The sequence below is a fragment of the Erythrolamprus reginae genome, chromosome 11 (assembly GCF_031021105.1).
Source record: "Erythrolamprus reginae isolate rEryReg1 chromosome 11, rEryReg1.hap1, whole genome shotgun sequence".
Lineage (NCBI taxonomy): Eukaryota > Metazoa > Chordata > Lepidosauria > Squamata > Dipsadidae > Erythrolamprus > Erythrolamprus reginae.
The window spans coordinates 10,104,207-10,121,287 of NC_091960.1; the positions used below are offsets into that span (position 1 = coordinate 10,104,207).

General features: G+C 41.8%; 1 protein-coding gene across 6 annotated transcripts in view; it reads left to right on the forward strand.

Moving 5' to 3' along the window:
• LOC139174286 (retroviral integration site protein Fli-1 homolog) overlaps positions 1 to 17,081 on the forward strand; it is a 48,710-nt gene that overhangs the window by 333 nt on the left and 31,296 nt on the right. Inside the window, exon 1 of one of the 6 annotated variants that reach the window (XM_070764571.1) lies at positions 19 to 264. The exons of the other annotated variants lie outside the window; for them this stretch is intronic. The gene's annotated coding sequence lies outside the window, so the exon portion shown is untranslated. Of the gene's footprint in view, positions 1 to 18; positions 265 to 17,081 lie in introns of those variants that run through there. 6 annotated transcript variants of the gene reach the window in all.

Here is a 17,081-nt window from a genome sequence, read left to right on the forward strand (position 1 = left end):
CAAACCAAGCCACCACCAGACACTTTCAGCTCTGAAGCAGAGGGACCCTTGCACTTCTAAGTCTGGCCGACCAAACGGACGCAGATGAGGGAGGTTGTAGGATCCCCATATTTTGTCACAACCGTTTCTTTCCCCAAACCATCACGGTGCCTGGCAAGGGATGAAAATGGCAACTCCATGCCAAAACACAGAAGTTCAGGGAAGGATACCAAGTGTTGGGGGACACGTCAGCCCCAAATTGGAATGACTCCCCTGTGGTAAAAGGTCAGTTTATCATATTTTTTTATTTATTCATTTCGCATTCTTGTGTTGCCGTCAATCCATTTTCAATTTTTTATGCAGCTTTTGTCCTTGCCAACCGTAGCTGTTTTTATTCATTCGTTATTTCCAACTTTAGCTTTTGGTTCGCCCATTCCTTTTACATTTTGTTTTTCCCACGCAACATACATTTCTGGCCGAGTTGGCCAAACAGAGGCTGCCTTGGACAAACATTGGAGGCTTCGATAATTTTACCAGCTCAAGGAGATGCCTTGTTTTAACCAGGCTGTGCTCTCAAAGAAAATAATAATAATATTAATAATCCACTTGGGTTGGTAGAGAATTTTCAGAATTCATGGAGGGGAACTTTTTAACTTTCCCAAAGTTTGAGAATATACAGCTAACTCTTCTCTAAGGATAGGCGTTTTATCTTCGGCTTTGCATTGTTATTGACCAGGAAGGAATCTGTGCTGGGATTTTAACTGTAGTTTAGTGCTGACCTGTTCAGATTTTTAAAGATGAGGGAAATGGAGCCTTGCTTAATCATTTGCAAAGAAGAAGCTGGGTTCGTCTGTCACAGTGAAACCAGCAAACCAGGGCTTTGTTGGCTGAGCTTTCCTTGGAAATAGTTGGCTTCAATAGAGGCTTAGACTCACAAATAGCAAAGGATCTGGCCTAACTTCACCATCTATCTTCCGTCTCTATGACTTTTCGGACTAGCTGGTAAATACAGCTCCACAACTTCCAGGTTAAAGACAACACCGGTGTCTTTCCTCACTTGTGGATTCTCCCAAACCTTGAGAATGGGTCTTGGGTTGGGCATCGACTTTAGGATTTTCTGGAATGCTTCATGCATGAGACGCCAAGATTGGCCTGTTTGTTTTTCTTTGCCTGGTCCCTTTGTGGCAGGGATAGATAAAGCTGCCTTGACAATCTGCCTTTCCATGGGACGCAGAAAGAATGATTCAGTTTCCAAAAAAATTAAGGCTCTCAAGTTTTCTTTTCTTCAAGTCAAGCCAAGTTAATCAGTCACCAAACCATCCCAGATTCTCTGCTCTTTCTGCTTCCAAATTTATTCGATCTGCAAAAGTCATTTGATGAAGCTTTAGCAAGGCAGAGATACAGTTATTATTATTATTTATTGGATTTGTATGCCGCCCCTCTCCGTAGACTCAGGGCGGCTAACAACAGTAGTATAAAACAGCATGTAAATCTAATACTGAAACAGTTAAAAAACCCTTATTTGTAAAACCAAACATACATACAAACAAACATACCATGCATAAATTGTAAAGGCCTAGGGGGAAAGAATATCTCAGTTCCCCCATGCCTGACGGCAGAGGTGGGTTTTAAGAAGCTTACGAACGGCGAGGAGGGTGGGGGCAATTCTAATCTCCGGGGGGAGTTGGTTCCAGAGGGACAGGGCCGCCACAGAGAAGGCTCTTCCCCTGGCAAACGACATTGTCAAACGACATTGTTTTGTTGACGGGACCCGGAGAAGGCCCACTCTGTGGGACATAACTGGTTGCTGGGATTCGTGCGGCAGAAGGCGGTCTCGTAGATACCCTGGTCCGGTGCCATAAAGGGCTTTATAGGTGAGTTGGGTCACCTGTTCACCTCTGCAGATGAAGGGGCTGTTAATAGATGGAGCAAGGCTAACGTAGATTTGATGAATTATTGCTTTTAAAATGCACAAGGAAATTTGTCCATTTGAACTGAGTGATGAAGACACCAGGTTAGAGATCAGGAGACTCTGAGTTCTAGTCTCGCCTGAAGAATGAAAGCCTGTTGGGTGACTTTGGACCAATCATCAGGAGACAGTGAGTTGTAGTCCCTCCTTAAGAAAGAAAGCCATTTGGGTGACTTTGTGCCAATCATCACGAGAGAGTGAGTTCTAGTCCTGCTTTAGGCATGAGCTCACCTGGATGACTCACTTTGGGTCAGTTTGTCTCTTTAGGACCAACTCACCTCACAGGGTTGTTGTGATGGTGGTGGAAATTGGAGAAAGAAGAAATGCCTTGATTTATGTATAAAAACAATTTTTAAAAGATGGGATAAAACAATATTTTTAAAATTTTTGAATTTCTGGAGCAGCTCTGCCATTGGGTCAGTTAAAAACTTTAAGAAAGCAGAAGCAGAGGTTACCAACTTTTTAATTATTCCTCACTCACCTATCCTATGTGTAATTGTTGAGGTTAGTAGGTGAGGGAACATTTGACTTTGGGGCTATACAATGTGGATTCTTCAAAATCGATTTATTCCGTTCACTTGCCAAGTGTCAGCTGGGAGCTACATAGGAGAGATGTTGCTAAAAGAACCTTCTCTTGCCGTGCCAATAATTGCAAGGATAACAAAAAGAGCGGGCTGGATCTGATCAAAAATCTTCCCACAATTAAGAATAGAATAGAATAGAATAGAATTTTTATTGGCCAAATGTGATTGGACACACAAGGAATTTGTCTTGGTGCATATGCTCTCAACGTACATAAAAATAAAATATACATTTGTCAAGAATCATGTGGTACAACACTTAATGATTGTCATAGGGATCAAATAAGCAATGAAGAAGCAATGTTAATAAATTAAGGAGAATTTCTGGAAAACTCCAGCGTGCAACTTGGAGCCAGGGAGCAATCAAATGATCTTGGTGTCCTTTAACAACAATAGTTTCAGAAGCAAACTATTTCTGGTTTCCTCCTTGAATGCTTTCTCCATGGCTTTGCAAGACCTTCTACAGATACTTTGGGGACAAATTCAGGGCACCTCGTAATGGCAAACTCCACATTTGCAAAGAATCCCTTTGCATCTTTTCATAATTTCCAGCACTATCTTATTCTTGATATGCTGATAGAATTCCCTAACTTGCTATTGTATACACAGCATGCTGGCTGGGGACTTCTGGGAATTGAAGTCCACCCATCTTAGAGCTCAAGGTTCAGTAACTCTTGGTTATAAGGATGAATTATTATTTATCATTATTATTTATTGGATTTGTATGCCGCCCCTCTCCGCAGACTCGGGGCGGCTCACAACAATGACAAAAAGCAACATGTAACAATCCAATTTAATAAAACAACTAAAAACCCTTATTATAAAAAAACCCAAACATACACCCAAACATACCATGCATAACTTGTAATGGCCTAGGGGAAGGAATATCCTAACTCCCCCATGCCTGGTGACAAAGGTGGGTCTTGAGCAATTTGCGAAAGACAAGGAGGGTGAGGGCCGTTCTAATCTCTGGGGGGAGTTGATTCCAGAGGGCTGGGGCCACCACAGAGAAGGCTCTTCCCCTGTCTAATTCCATCCTCAGCCATGGAAATTCCCTGCGTGATTTTGGGCAAGTCAGTCTCTCTTATCCCAATCTATTTCCACCAGGTTATTGTTATGGGGATGAAATGAATGGCAGTATTTGTCTAAGCGGCTTTGAACAAAGGCGGAATATCCGTCTACTCAAGAAATAGCCTTCTCCCGTGACATCCATCTATTTTCCGGTATTTTTTAGACATGCCCACCTCTCTGCTTTTTCATTTGCTCAATCTTAACCTACATCCTTGAGATCTCCTCGTGGTCTCTCATCCCAGCTTGAATAGTTTTCCCAAACTTGCCCGCCAGGACTGGGAGCAGCCCTACATGGCATCGGACCAGATTAATTATGGTCCCGTTACTGCCTCATACATCCCAGCGAGTGGTTAGGTCCCACAGAGTCGGCCTTCTCCAGGTCCCATCAGCCAGACAATGTCGTCTGACAGGGCCTTCTCTGTGGTGGCCCCAGCCCTGAGGAACAAGCTCCCCCCAGAGATCCATACTGCCCTCGCTCTCTTTTCCTTCCATAAAGTTTTAAAGATCTACCTCTGCTGGCAGGCTTGGGGCCATTGAAATTTTAACATCTTGCCCCGCCCAATGAATGAATTTACGATATATGATGTATGAATCTGTTTAACTTTTAACTCAGGGCATTATTAGATTGTAATTTTACTTAAATTTCCAACATGTTTACATTCTCTTTGTTGTAAACCGCCCTGAGTCTCAGGAGAAGGGTGGCATAGAAATCGAATAAATAAATAGATAAATAAATTCGAAGAGCCTCCCGCTGCCACTACCAGTTTGTAGAACCAGGGCTAACTGGGAGCAACCCACTGCTAGTCTCCAACCTTGGCAACTTTAAGACTTGTGGACTTCAACTCCCAGAGTTCCGCAGCCAGCTTCGTTTGTTTGTTTGTTTGTTTGTTTGTTTGTTTGTTTGTTTTCTCAAGTACATATTGGAGGTATGTAAAAATATAATAATATTCATATACATGATACTAGTAACAAGAAAAAATAGGAAGAAACATTAGATATAATAATATTCATGTACATGATACTAGTAACAAGAAAAAATAAGAAGAAACATTAGATATAATAATATTCATGTACATGATACTAGTAACAAAAAATAAGAAGAAACATTAGATATAATAATATTCATATACATGATACTAGTAACAAGAAAAAATAGGAAGAAACATTAGATATAATAATATTCATGTACATGATACTAGTAACAAGAAAAAATAAGAAGAAACATTAGATATAATAATATTCATGTACATGATACTAGTAACAAGAAAAAATAAGAAGAAACATTAGATATAATAATATTCATGTACATGATACAAGTAACAAAAAATAAGAAGAAACATTAGATATAATAATATTCATGTACATGATACTAGTAACAAGAAAAAATAAGAAGAAACATTAGATATAATAATATTCATGTACATGATACTAGTAACAAGAAAAAATAAGAAGAAACATTAGATATAATAATATTCATGTACATGATACAAGTAACAAAAAATAAGAAGAAACATTAGATATAATAATATTCATATACATGATACTAGTAACAAGAAAAAATAAGAAGAAACATTAGATATAATAATATTCATGTACATGATACTAGTAACAAGAAAAAATAAGAAGAAACATTAGATATAATAATATTCATGTACATGATACTAGTAACAAAAAATAAGAAGAAACATTAGATATAATAATATTCATATACATGATACAAGTAACAAGAAAAAATAGGAAGAAACATTAGATATACTGTAATAATATTCATGTACATGATACTAGTAACAAGAAAAAATAAGAAGAAACATTAGATATAATAATATTCATGTATATGATACTAGTAACAAAAAATAAGAAGAAACATTAGATATAATAACATTCATGTACATAATACTAGTAAAAAAGTAAAAGAAATATTAGGACGGGACGGAAGGCATGCTGGTGCACTTATGCACGCCCCTTACTGACCTCTTAGGAATCGGGAGAGGTCAATAGTGGATAATCTAAGGGTAAAGTTTTGGGGGTTAGGGGATGATGCTACAGATTCTGAGTTCCACGCATTAACTACTCGGTTACTAAAATGGTATTTCCTGCAGTCAAGTTTAGAGCGGTTTACTTTAAGTTTGTATCTGGGATGTGCTCGTGTGTTGTTGTGGTTGGTTATTTCATACCCAGCCCAATCCCTCCAGATTTGAAAGACCCTTTCTCCCAGCCTGTCCAGCTTTTGTTGCCCCTTTGCCCCATCATTGCCAAAAGAATTGCCGGAGCGAAGGAGACCAAGCGCCAGTAAAACCGCCAAACCCCCCTCCCAGACTTAGGATTTCAATAGCCAAACAGGAAATTCTGCGCACATCTCTTCCATCGCCTCCTCCTGTCGATCCTTTATTGCAGAAGATGGGAGAGCTATTTAAAGACCCCCCCAAGCTAACAGGGCAGCTCCGAGCTTCTCCAGCAGTCCTTATCAGCAGTAACAGAGGCTTCCGCCATTGTGGCCTCAGACTTCCTGCCTCGGCTTCCTGTGTTAGCTGTCCCACCAGCATCTCCGAGCCTACAACCATAACTCCCCCCCCCAATACGGCTGTCCTCCACCTCTGCCATGTCAGCCTGCCCACCTCACATATGAGCAACACAAGTGGATTTTCCTTCGCTCTGAGCCATGTTTAGAATCCCAAACATGTTCCTTGAGCCCTTCCGGGCTACACTTTGCGGTTCTCCATGCGCTCATGCAGATAAACATATGCCTTAAAGGGGCCGCCAGTCCTTTGTGGTAAAGGCCTAGTCCTTTGCTGCAGAGAGGTGTCCTTTTAAATGTCCTTATTTTTGTCCTCTAGTTAGGTCATTTCATTCTTGGGGTACTCACGTACCACTTCACATGGCGGCTTTGATGTACTTATGGAAAACGATTTGGTTTTGTTTGTTTTTAGTGAGCGTATACATGCTGCTTGGTTTTAGAAGGAGTGTTTTATTAACGTTTTTCCTGGTTAGGCTCTCCAGTTTTCTTTTGTAAGGTCAAGTTATAAACATAAACAATTATTATTATTTAATTCTTACGAAACTTTGCCAAAATAGCCCCTTATTGGTCCTTTGTTTTTTCCCCCCAAGAAAATACGGTCACTATATTTAAAAGCCTCCTGCTATTTTTCCTGAGTCTGAAGGTTTCTGTCTCCCAGGTGGGGAGGAAATTCCCATGGAAGTTTAGACTTTAGGCTTGTTTGGAAGGAAAACTCAATGGGAGATTGCACTAGTTAGTTAGTTAGTTAGTTAGTTAGTTAGTTAGTTAGTTAGTTAGTTAGTCTAGTACATAATGTAGGTTTGTGAGGATAAATCATAGTCATATACTGTATCTCAATAGAAGATTAGAAAAACATTAGGAATAATATAGAAGAAATAATCATTGGGAAAAAATAGAGTACATATTCATGAAGCTAGTAAGACATAAAGAGACATTAGGACATTAGGACGGGACGGAAGGCACGCTGGTGCACTTATGCATGCCTCTTACTAACCTCTTAGGAATCTGGAGAGGTCAACAGTGGACAGGCTAAGGCTAAAACTTTGGGGGTTAGGGGATGACACTACATAGTCCGGTAATGAATTCCACGCGTCGACCATTCGATTACTAAAGTCGTATTTTTTGCAGTCAGGTTTGGAGTGGTTTACATTAAGTTTGAATCTGTTGTGTGCTCGTGTGTTGTTGTGGTTGAAGCTAAAGTAGTTATTGACAGAGAGGACATTGTAGCGTGTGTGTGTATGTATGTGTGTGCGTGTGTGTGTAACTGGTCCTTGGGGGAGGGGGTTGGAGTATTAGTTACTCCAACCTATTTCTTTTTAAAAAATTGTACATGCATGAACAAGATGAAATCACATTAACAGGCCATCTGATTTGGGCTAACCTTACAGATGGAAAAAGACTACATCTTCCAAAATGCCTGACCAGCCCAGCCAGCCCAGTGGGAATACACTGGGAACTCAGGAAGGAATGTTGGAATAGAATAAGGGAAATAATAGAAGTTGGAAGGGACCTTCGAGGTCTTCTAGTCCAAACCCCTGCTTAGGCAGGAAACCCTACACTACTTCAGATAGATGGTTATCCAGCATCTTCTTTAAAACTTCCAGTGTTGGAGCATTCACAACTTCTGGAGGCAAGTTGTTCCACTGATTAATTGTTCTAACTGTCAGGAAATTTCTCCTTAGTCCTAAATTGCTTCTCTCCTTGATCCGTTTCCACCCATTGCTTCTTGTCCTAAAGAACTTGTTGGCAAAATGCTTGAGCCTTGTATGGTCATTCTAGCTATATCCCCTTGTCTGGCCCATATATCTGCTGGATTGATAAAAGAGAGTAGGAAGGTTGATTCCAGGTCCAAAGCACATGGTCAGAGAGCTCAAGATGTCAGCTACAATGGTGTGATCCAATTTATTCTAAAATAAATAATACTGATACTACGTCAGCATAACCAGCATATCATTGGTGGATAACCAACAAATTTCAAATAACTGGCACTCTAAAAGCTATCACAATATATTCTAATACACCATTAATAACTTAAGACATTTCATGACCAATTCCTAATAGAAACATAGAAACATAGAAGTCTGACGACAGAAAAAGACCTCATGGTCCATCTAGTCTGCCCTTATACTATTTCCTGTATTTTATCTTACAATGGATATATGTTTATCCCAGGCATGTTTAAATTCAGTTACTGTGGATTTACCAACCACGTCTGCTGGAAGCTTGTTCCAAGCATCTACTACTCTTTCCGTAAAATAATATTTTCTCATGTTGCTATTGATCTTTCCCCCAACTAACTTCAGATTGTGCCCCCTTGTTCTTGTGTTCACTTTCCTATTAAAAACACTTCCCTCCTGAACCTTATTTAACCCTTTGACATATTTAAATGTTTCGATCATGTCCCCCCTTTTCCTTCTGTCCTCCAGACTATGCAGATTGAGTTCATTAAGTCTTTCCTGATACGTTTTATGCTTAAGACCTTCCACCATTCTTGTAGCCCGTCTTTGGACCCATTCAATTTTGTCAATATCTTTTTGTAGGTGAGGTCTCCAGAACTGAACACAGTAGTACTCCAAATGTGGTCTCACCAGTGCTCTATATAAGGGGATCACAATCTCCCTCTTCCTGCTTGTTATACCTCTAGCTATGCAGCCAAGCCTCCTACTTGCTTTTCCTACCGCCCGACCACACTGTTCACCTATTTTTGAGATTGTCAGAAATCACTACCCCTAAATCCGTCTCTTCTGAAGTTTTTGCTAACACAGAACTGCCAATACAATACTCAGATTGAGGATTCCTTTTCCCCAAGTGCATTATTTTACACTTGGAAACATTAAACTGTAGTTTCCATTGCTTCTATTCACAACATGAAAACCAATAACAGGAAAATGAAAATATTTAAATAAACAATAAATGTAAAGAATATGGCAACTAATGCCTGTAGAGTAGACTATACATCAAATTAAAATAGAAATTCCAGAGGCCAAATAGGGGATGCGACACAATGCCATGCCTAGAATTATGCTCTAGAAACCATTTCCAAATAAGTGTACATTACACCTTTTTTTTAGATACGAAGCTATTCTAGATATTCCCATTTAATTTGTCCGTAAAGGGAATCAGATACCTTTCCCAATAAAAAGCATATAAAATCCTTGTAGCTGTTATCATGTACAGTGCTTGTTCACAATATTTGGAATAAAGGCAAGGTGTGGTGATGTGTAGCAAAAAGTATCTCCTTAAAATAGAATTCCAACTTTCACAGTTTTGTCTGTTTTTAATGTCTGTTGCAAATAAAAATAAGGGGTGTGCTGATCACAATGTTGTGGCCGCAATCTTGATGTTTTGACCACATGTGTGCAGAATGATGTCACAATGCACAGGATGTCACTTACTCCCATTCTCTCCCTGGACACATCTGCAATGCTTAAATCCAATTAAGGAATCCAATATTTGAGGAAATATTATAGAAACATAGAAACATAGAAGTCTGACGGCAGAAAAAGACCTCATGGTCCATCTAGTCTGCCCTTATACTATTTTCTGTATTTTATTTATCTTCATTTCTGTATTTATTTATCTTCATAGTCAGCCAGATGTTTAGATTGAGTTTTGCAATTTTGTCCACCTACTGAGTCCTTTCCCAAAGATCTGCATGGGCAGATGTTGTCATTTGATGGTGTTAAAGGTGTTGCTGTAGGACAGTGTTTCCCAACCTTTTTTGAGCCGCGGCACATTATTCATATTTTCAAAATCCTGGGGAACACTGAACGGGGGGACGGGGGGGACGCGGGGGGGGGGGCTAAAGAAAAGTTTGGACAAAAAAAAAATCTCTTCCTCAATTTCACTCTATTTCTCCCTCCCTCTTTCTCTCTCTTCCTTCCTTCCCTTCTTTCTCTCTCTCCATCCCTCTTTCTTTCTTCCTCTCTTTTTTGCTCTCTTTCTCTCTCCCTCCTTCCTTCCCTCTATGTCTTTCTCTCTCCCTTGCTCTCTCTCTGCCTCTCTTGCTATCTCTCTTTCATTCTCTCTCTTTCGCTCTCTTTCTGTCTCTCTTGCTATGTCTCTTTCTCTCTCTCTCTCTCTCTCTCTTGCTATCTCTTTGTCTCTCTCTCTTGCTATCTCTTTCTTTCTTTTTTCTCTCTCTCTTGCTATGTCTCTTTCTCTCTCTCTCTGTCTCTCTCCCTCTTTCCTTTCTATCTCTCCCTCCCTCTTTCCTTTCTATCTCTCCCTCCCTCTTTCCTTTCTATCTCTTTTCTTTCTATCTCTCCCTCCCTCTTTCCTTTCTATCTTTCTCTCCGTCCCTCAGCGGGGGCAAAGAAGAAGGAAGGCAGGCTGCAGAGGGCACCGAGGACAAGAGCGCTCGCTCGCTCCCTCGCCCTCTGACTTCCCTCCCTCGCTGCTGAAGAGACGAGCGCGGGCACGCTGCAAGAAGTTTTTTTTTGCTTTTTTTCCCCTTCCCCCGCCTCACGGGAGAGAGTGAGAGAGAGAAAGAGCAGCGCCCTGTTGGTTCCGAGCGCAGCCAGGGAAAGCGGCCTCGAGCCGAGTGCGAACTGCGGGATGCAAAGGACTCCTTGTCAATCAAAAAAGGGTGGGGGTGGCAAAGGCAAAGCCTGGGAGGCGGGGAAGGGAAGAGCGGGAGACCCCCAGACAGAACGGCTGAGGGGAAGGAAAGATGGAAGGAGGGAGGGATTGAGAAGCGAAGCCAGGGAGGGCTGAGAGAAAAGGGGAGCGGCGCGAGAGAGAGACGGGCGGGGCGTGCATTCCCGAAATGGATGGAGAAAGCCCTCTCTCGCAGCAAAAGCGCTCCCAGCCAGGGGGCTGCGAGAGAGGGCTGGGAGCGCTTTCGTCCCGAGGAGCTGAAGTTGCAGCCGCCACCGCCGCCGCGAGAGAAGTCGTGCCCCAAGGCAGGGGGCAGCGGCGGAGGAGAGGGGGCAGATCGGGCGGGGAGCTTGGCGGCACACCTGCCTGTGTCTCGCGGCACACTAGTGTGCCGCGGCACACCGGTTGGGAAACGCTGTTGTAGGATATTATAAAGTACTCCAAGTAAAGCTGACTTTTACAATTGACTCATAGTGATTTTTGTCAATTCCAAGGGTATTCAAATGATGCTCCAGATGTTTTGGGGTTGCACCCAAGGCTCCTACCACTATTGGTATCATCATTGGGGGGGGGCGCAGATCTTCTATTGTAACCTCTTGTATTTTTGTTATTATCACATGTTTTAACATATTTTCTATATTTAATATATTTCCATATTCAACGTACATGTCAACTATGACTAGCTACAAATTACTAATTAGAAAGTCAACGAAGCAGTGGAAGTGATGTGCCGGTGCCTGGAGGCTGTTGGGGCCTGGATGGGTGTCAACAAACTCAAACTCAACCCAGACAAAACGGAGTGGCTGTGGGTCTTGCCTCCCAAGGACAATTCCATCTGTCCGTCCATTACCCTGGGGGGAGAATCATTGACCCCCTCAGAGAGGGTTTGCAACTTGGGCGTTCTCCTCGATCCACAGCTCACATTAGAGAAACACCTTTCAGCTGTGGCAAGGGGGGTGTTCACCCAGGTCCGCCTGGTGCACCAGTTGCGACCCTATCTGGACCGGGAGTCACTGCTCACAGTCACTCATGCCCTCATCACCTCGAGGCTCAACTACTGTAACGCTCTCTACATGGGGCTACCTTTGAAAAGTGTTCGGAAACTTCAGATCGTGCAGAATGCAGCTGCGAGAGCTATCATGGGCTTTCCCAAATATGCCCATGTTACACCAACACTCCGCAATCTGCATTGGTTGCCGATCAGTTTCCGGTCACAATTCAAAGTGTTGGTTATGACCTATAAAGCCCTTCATGGCACCGGACTAGATTATCTCAGGGACCGCCTTCTGCTGCACGAATCCCAGCAACCAGTTAGGTCCCACAAAGTGGGTCTTCTCCAGGTCCCGTCAACTAAACAATGCTGCTTGGAGGGACCCAGGGGAAGAGCCTTCTCTGTGGCGGACCCAACCCTCTGGAACCAACTCCCCCCAGAGATTAGAATTGCCCCCACCCTCCTTGCCTTTCGTAAGCTACTTAAAACCCACCTCTGCCGCCAGGCATGGGGGAATTGAGATGCTCTTTCCCCCTAGGCCGTTACAATTTATGCATAGTATGTCTGTATGTATGTTTGGTTTTTTATATTAATGGGTTTTTAATCATTTTTAGTATTGGATTATTACTGTACACTGTTTTATTATTGCTGTTAGCCGCCCCAAGTCTCGGGAGAGGGGCAGCATACAAATCCAATAAATAATAATAATAATAATAATAATAATAATAATAATAATAATAATAATAGTAATAATCTCTGTGAAAAGCCTTTTTTCTTAAAAAAAATTATCATCAATGACCCACATGGAAATTTTTGTGGCTATTTCCTTATCAGAGCAGTGGCAGGAGTTAAATCAATCTTTGGCTGACCGAGAGATAAACTTAATTCTGCACGATTTACCTGCTTAATCTTCACCCTGCAGTGTGTTATTCAAAGCCCAACAGCCCCTGTGACTCTGTAATTCCATGCAACACTTTTGGTTTCAGATTACACTATTTTCCCATTTGGACCAAGTTCCAAGTCTGTTGCCAAATTCCAGTCTGCACATACAGGCCTTCTAGCAAAAAATTCAATATGCAGAAATGAGTGGACAAAGTTTTGCATTGCATAGAAATCTACCCACTCACCTACCACATTTTTATCGCTTAAATCAAGGTGGTTTATGTACAGTGCAGGTGGTCCTTGACTTACCAGCCACAATTTCTGCCTTCAATCGAGATGGTCTTAAAGCACTCCTCGTGTGAATGGAACCGATTTTGCAAGTATTTGGACTGCGGTTGATCCCAACCTGTCAAGGCTCTCCCACGTTTCAGTTAGACAGAATCAATCCTCCACAATTGGGTTTTAGTGTTCTCCCTGGTGGCTAAAAAAGAAAGGGGGGGAAAAGACTGTGGGTATTTCTTTGCAAGTTTGCACATTGCCTCGCTCCGTTTGGGCACTTCTGCAAACATTAAAACTCCTTGCATAGATCAGTGTTTTTCAACCAGTGTGCCGCGGCACACTAGTGTGCCGTGAGACATGGTCAGGTGTACTGCGAAGCTCAGAGAGAGAAGGAAAACAAGAGAGAGAGAAAGAAAGAAAGAGAGAGAGAGAGAAAGAAAGAGAGAGAGAGAAAGAAAGAGAGAGTAAGAGCAAGAGAGAGAGAAAGCAAGCAAGAGAGAGAGAAAGAAAACAGAGAGAAAGAAAGAGAGAGAGAGAAATAAAGCAAGAGAGAGAGAGAAAGCAAGAGAGGGAAAAAGAAAGAGAATGAGAGAGAGAGAGAAAGGAAGAGAGAGAAAGAGAACAAGAGAGAAAGAGAAAGAAAGAAAGAAAGAAAGAGAGAGAGAGAGAGAGAGAGAGAGAAAGAGAGAAAGAGAGGGAGGGAAGGTGGGAGAGAGAAAGACATAAAGGGAGGTAGGGAGAGAAAGAGCAAAAAAGAGGAAGGAAGGAAGAGAGAAAGAAAGAGGGAAGGAGAGAGAGAAAAAAGAGAAAGAGAGAAAGAGGGAGGGAAGGAGAGAGAAATAGAGCGAAAGGGAGGAAGAGAGAGAGAGATAATTTTTTTGTCCAAACTTTTTTTAGCTGCCCCCCCATCCACACTCAATGTGCCCCATGGTTTTGTAAATGTAAAAAATGTGCCGCGGCTCAAAAAAGGTTGAAAATCACTGGCATAGATTATATTTTGGTTTATAGAAAACACTGTGCTGTTTATGGCCATATTGGTAGCAATCCTCATTTCTAAAATCCTGGAAATTGTAGTAGGTCAGACCTTGGGAGGATACTGGTTAAATTTCCTTCTTCTCTTCTTAGTTTTTTGTGCTTTGCTCTTCTGCTGCTTTTCGGTTTTAAAAAAAGTGGTGCGTCTAAAATAATTCCAGGTGGGACAATGTGCAGTCACACAAGTCTTAGTTCCTTTGGTTAATTTGTCTCAGTTTTCAGTTCCTATATTATCATGCTTGAATTGATAAAAACACTGTGTACTTTTGATACAACTGCTTGGTGTGTTGGATTACAATTCCCATCCTATTTTAAAAGGTCAATACGGTCCAGATTGTCCCCTACTACAAAAAAAATAGCTTGATAGTATATACCGTACATTCATTCAAGATTCATCTAATATTTTATTTGGGCTGCGCGGGGTGGGGAGAGAAAAGGTTTTCCTTTCCACAAAGAGCAACATGTAGCAAATTCTCTCTTCCTCTTTCATTCTCTACATTAAATCTGTGAGGCAGGTTAGGCTGAGAGAGATTTTAGTAATACAGTGATACTTCATCTTACAAACGCCTCGTCATACAAACTTTTCGAGATGCAAACCCGGGGTTTAAGATTTTTTTTGCCTCTTCTTACAAACTATTTTCACCTTACAAACCCACCGCCGCCGCTGGGATGCTCCGCCTCCGGACTTCCGTTGCCAGCGAAGCACCCATTTTTGCGCTGCTGGGATTCCCCTGAGGCTCCCCTCCATGGGAAACCCCACCTCCGGACTTCCGTGTTTTTGTGATGCTGCAAGGGAATCCCAGCAGGAGAATCCCAGCAGCGCAAAAACGGGCACTTTGCTGGCAACGGAAGTCCAGAGGTGGGGTTTCCCAGTGAGGGGAGCCTCAGTGAAATCACAGCATTGCAAAAGCACAGAGGTCCGGAGGTGGGGTTTCCCATGGAGGGGAACCTCAGGGGAATCCCAGCAGTGCAAAAACAGGTGCTTCGGCTGGCAAAAGGGGTGAATTTTGGGCTTGCACGCATTAATCCCTTTTCCATTGATTCCTATGGGAAACATTGTTTCGTCTTACAAACTTTTCACCTTAAGAACCTCGTCCCGGAACCAATTAAGTTTGTAAGACAAGGTATCACTGTATTTTATTTATTTTATTTATTTTTATTTATTTTGTCCAATACACAATACATATAGAAGAGAATAGACATGAGGTAATATATATAAAGAAAAATATAAAATAGAGGAGAAGATATATGAAAGGAAGAAAATATATATGATATATGAGATAAAGGAAAGACAATTGGACAGGGGACAAAAGGCACACTAGTGCACTTATGTACGCCCCTTACTGACCCCTTAGGAACCTGGAGAGGTCAATTGTGGATAGTCTAAGGGAGAACTGTTGGGGGTTAGGGGTTGACACTATTGAGTCCGGTAATGAGTTCCACGCTTCGACAACTCGATTGTTAAAGTCATATTTCTTTACAGTCAAGTTTGTAGCGGTTAATATTAAGTTTGAATCTGTTGCGTGCTCTTGTGTTGTTGCGGTTGAATTTGTGTTTGGAACTCTGCACTTTGACATGGCCCATGTCAGGAGTGGTATTCACTTACCTTCCTTACTGGCTGGCAAATGTGAGAGCGCGCACCAACACACGTACACACAGCCTCAAAAATGTGGCTAAATAGGATGGCATTACGTCTGGGCAGATGGGCCCATCCACAGTCGCTTCTACCAGTTCGCCGAATCTGGTGCAAACTGATAGAATATCACCTCTGGCCCATGGGCTAATCAATAAAATAAACTAACTAGGCTGAGAGAAAGAAAAGTGATCCAAAGTCACCAGGCAGGTTTCCATGACTGAGATGAGAAAAGAACCTTAAGCCTAAAACCTAGTGTAGATATTTTTTTGGCTTATTTATGTTATAGTTAGCTCTGGCCCTGCTCCTGCCCCAACGACTGTGGATGTGGGGGAGACATCCACATGCTGCAGGCCTGTTTTGCCCCCGGTGGAATCTGCTGATGAAGGCTCCTCTGACCAAGAAGACATGAATGACAGGGAGGAGGAGAGTGGGGCAGACAGCTCAGAAGGAGATCAATTATCTAGCTCCTCCTTGGATTCAGAACAAGAGTTAATGATACAGCCACGCATGCGGAGAGCGATGCATAGGCAGCAACAACTGAGAGATTATTATCAAAGAAAATGAGGCCACCTGTGGCTGGGTGGGGCTGTGGGTTTGACCATTGTGGAGGATTATCTGATCGTTGTGTTTCATGACTGCTTTACTGACTTTGACTTTTTGTGTGCTGATTTTTCCCTGCTTTGAAACTAAACCAGAGCAAAGTGTGTTTCACTTTGTGAAAGAAGAAGGACTGTGAATTGCCTCACAGCTGCAAGCTAAGTACTGATAAGAACTGATAAGGGACTTGTACAAATTACCCGTTTGTTTGGAGACGAGTGCTCTTGGCTATACCAAAAGAGGGCTTGGTTTAAGTGAATTTTCATTATAAAGAACATTGTTTTGAATTTTCAAACGTGTGTGTGTCTGAAATTTGTACCTGTGAATTTTTAGGAGGATTCTACCAGAGAGCCCGACAGAACAATTTATTACAATTTTTAAGAGATTTATTTTTATTACAATTTTAAAATCTCTCAATACTATAACCAAAGCTCTCTGGGCAGCTGTATTGTTCATATTTTAATTCTTACAGGGATTCTTAAATGTTGCAATACTACAGCTGTTTCACAGTTCCAGACAGGGGTGATTGCCAAGTGTGATCCAAATAGTGAATGGCTGACATAACCATATAATTAATGTTATTCACCACATCCTGTGGACATCCTTGGAATATGTTGACTTCTGCCTCTGTAATACTGATCAAATATTGCTCATAACAGCCCAGGACAGCCTACAAAATCAATTAATATATTAAATATCAATATATTTAAAGCGAAAACCACTCGTACATTAATCACAAAATCTCCAGAACCGTAAAGCCTACAAACTTAAAATTTGCCATGTATGTTCCTCTTGCCTTCTAGGTGCTCACTAAGAAAGGATTTTTCAAAACGACCATTGGAGCTTTAATATTTCCTATATTATTATTATTAACACGCTCTGATGCTAAAGTGTTCTACTCCCCCTCCCCACCTGAAAAGAAAGCTGATCCAAATGCAAAACACAAGCAG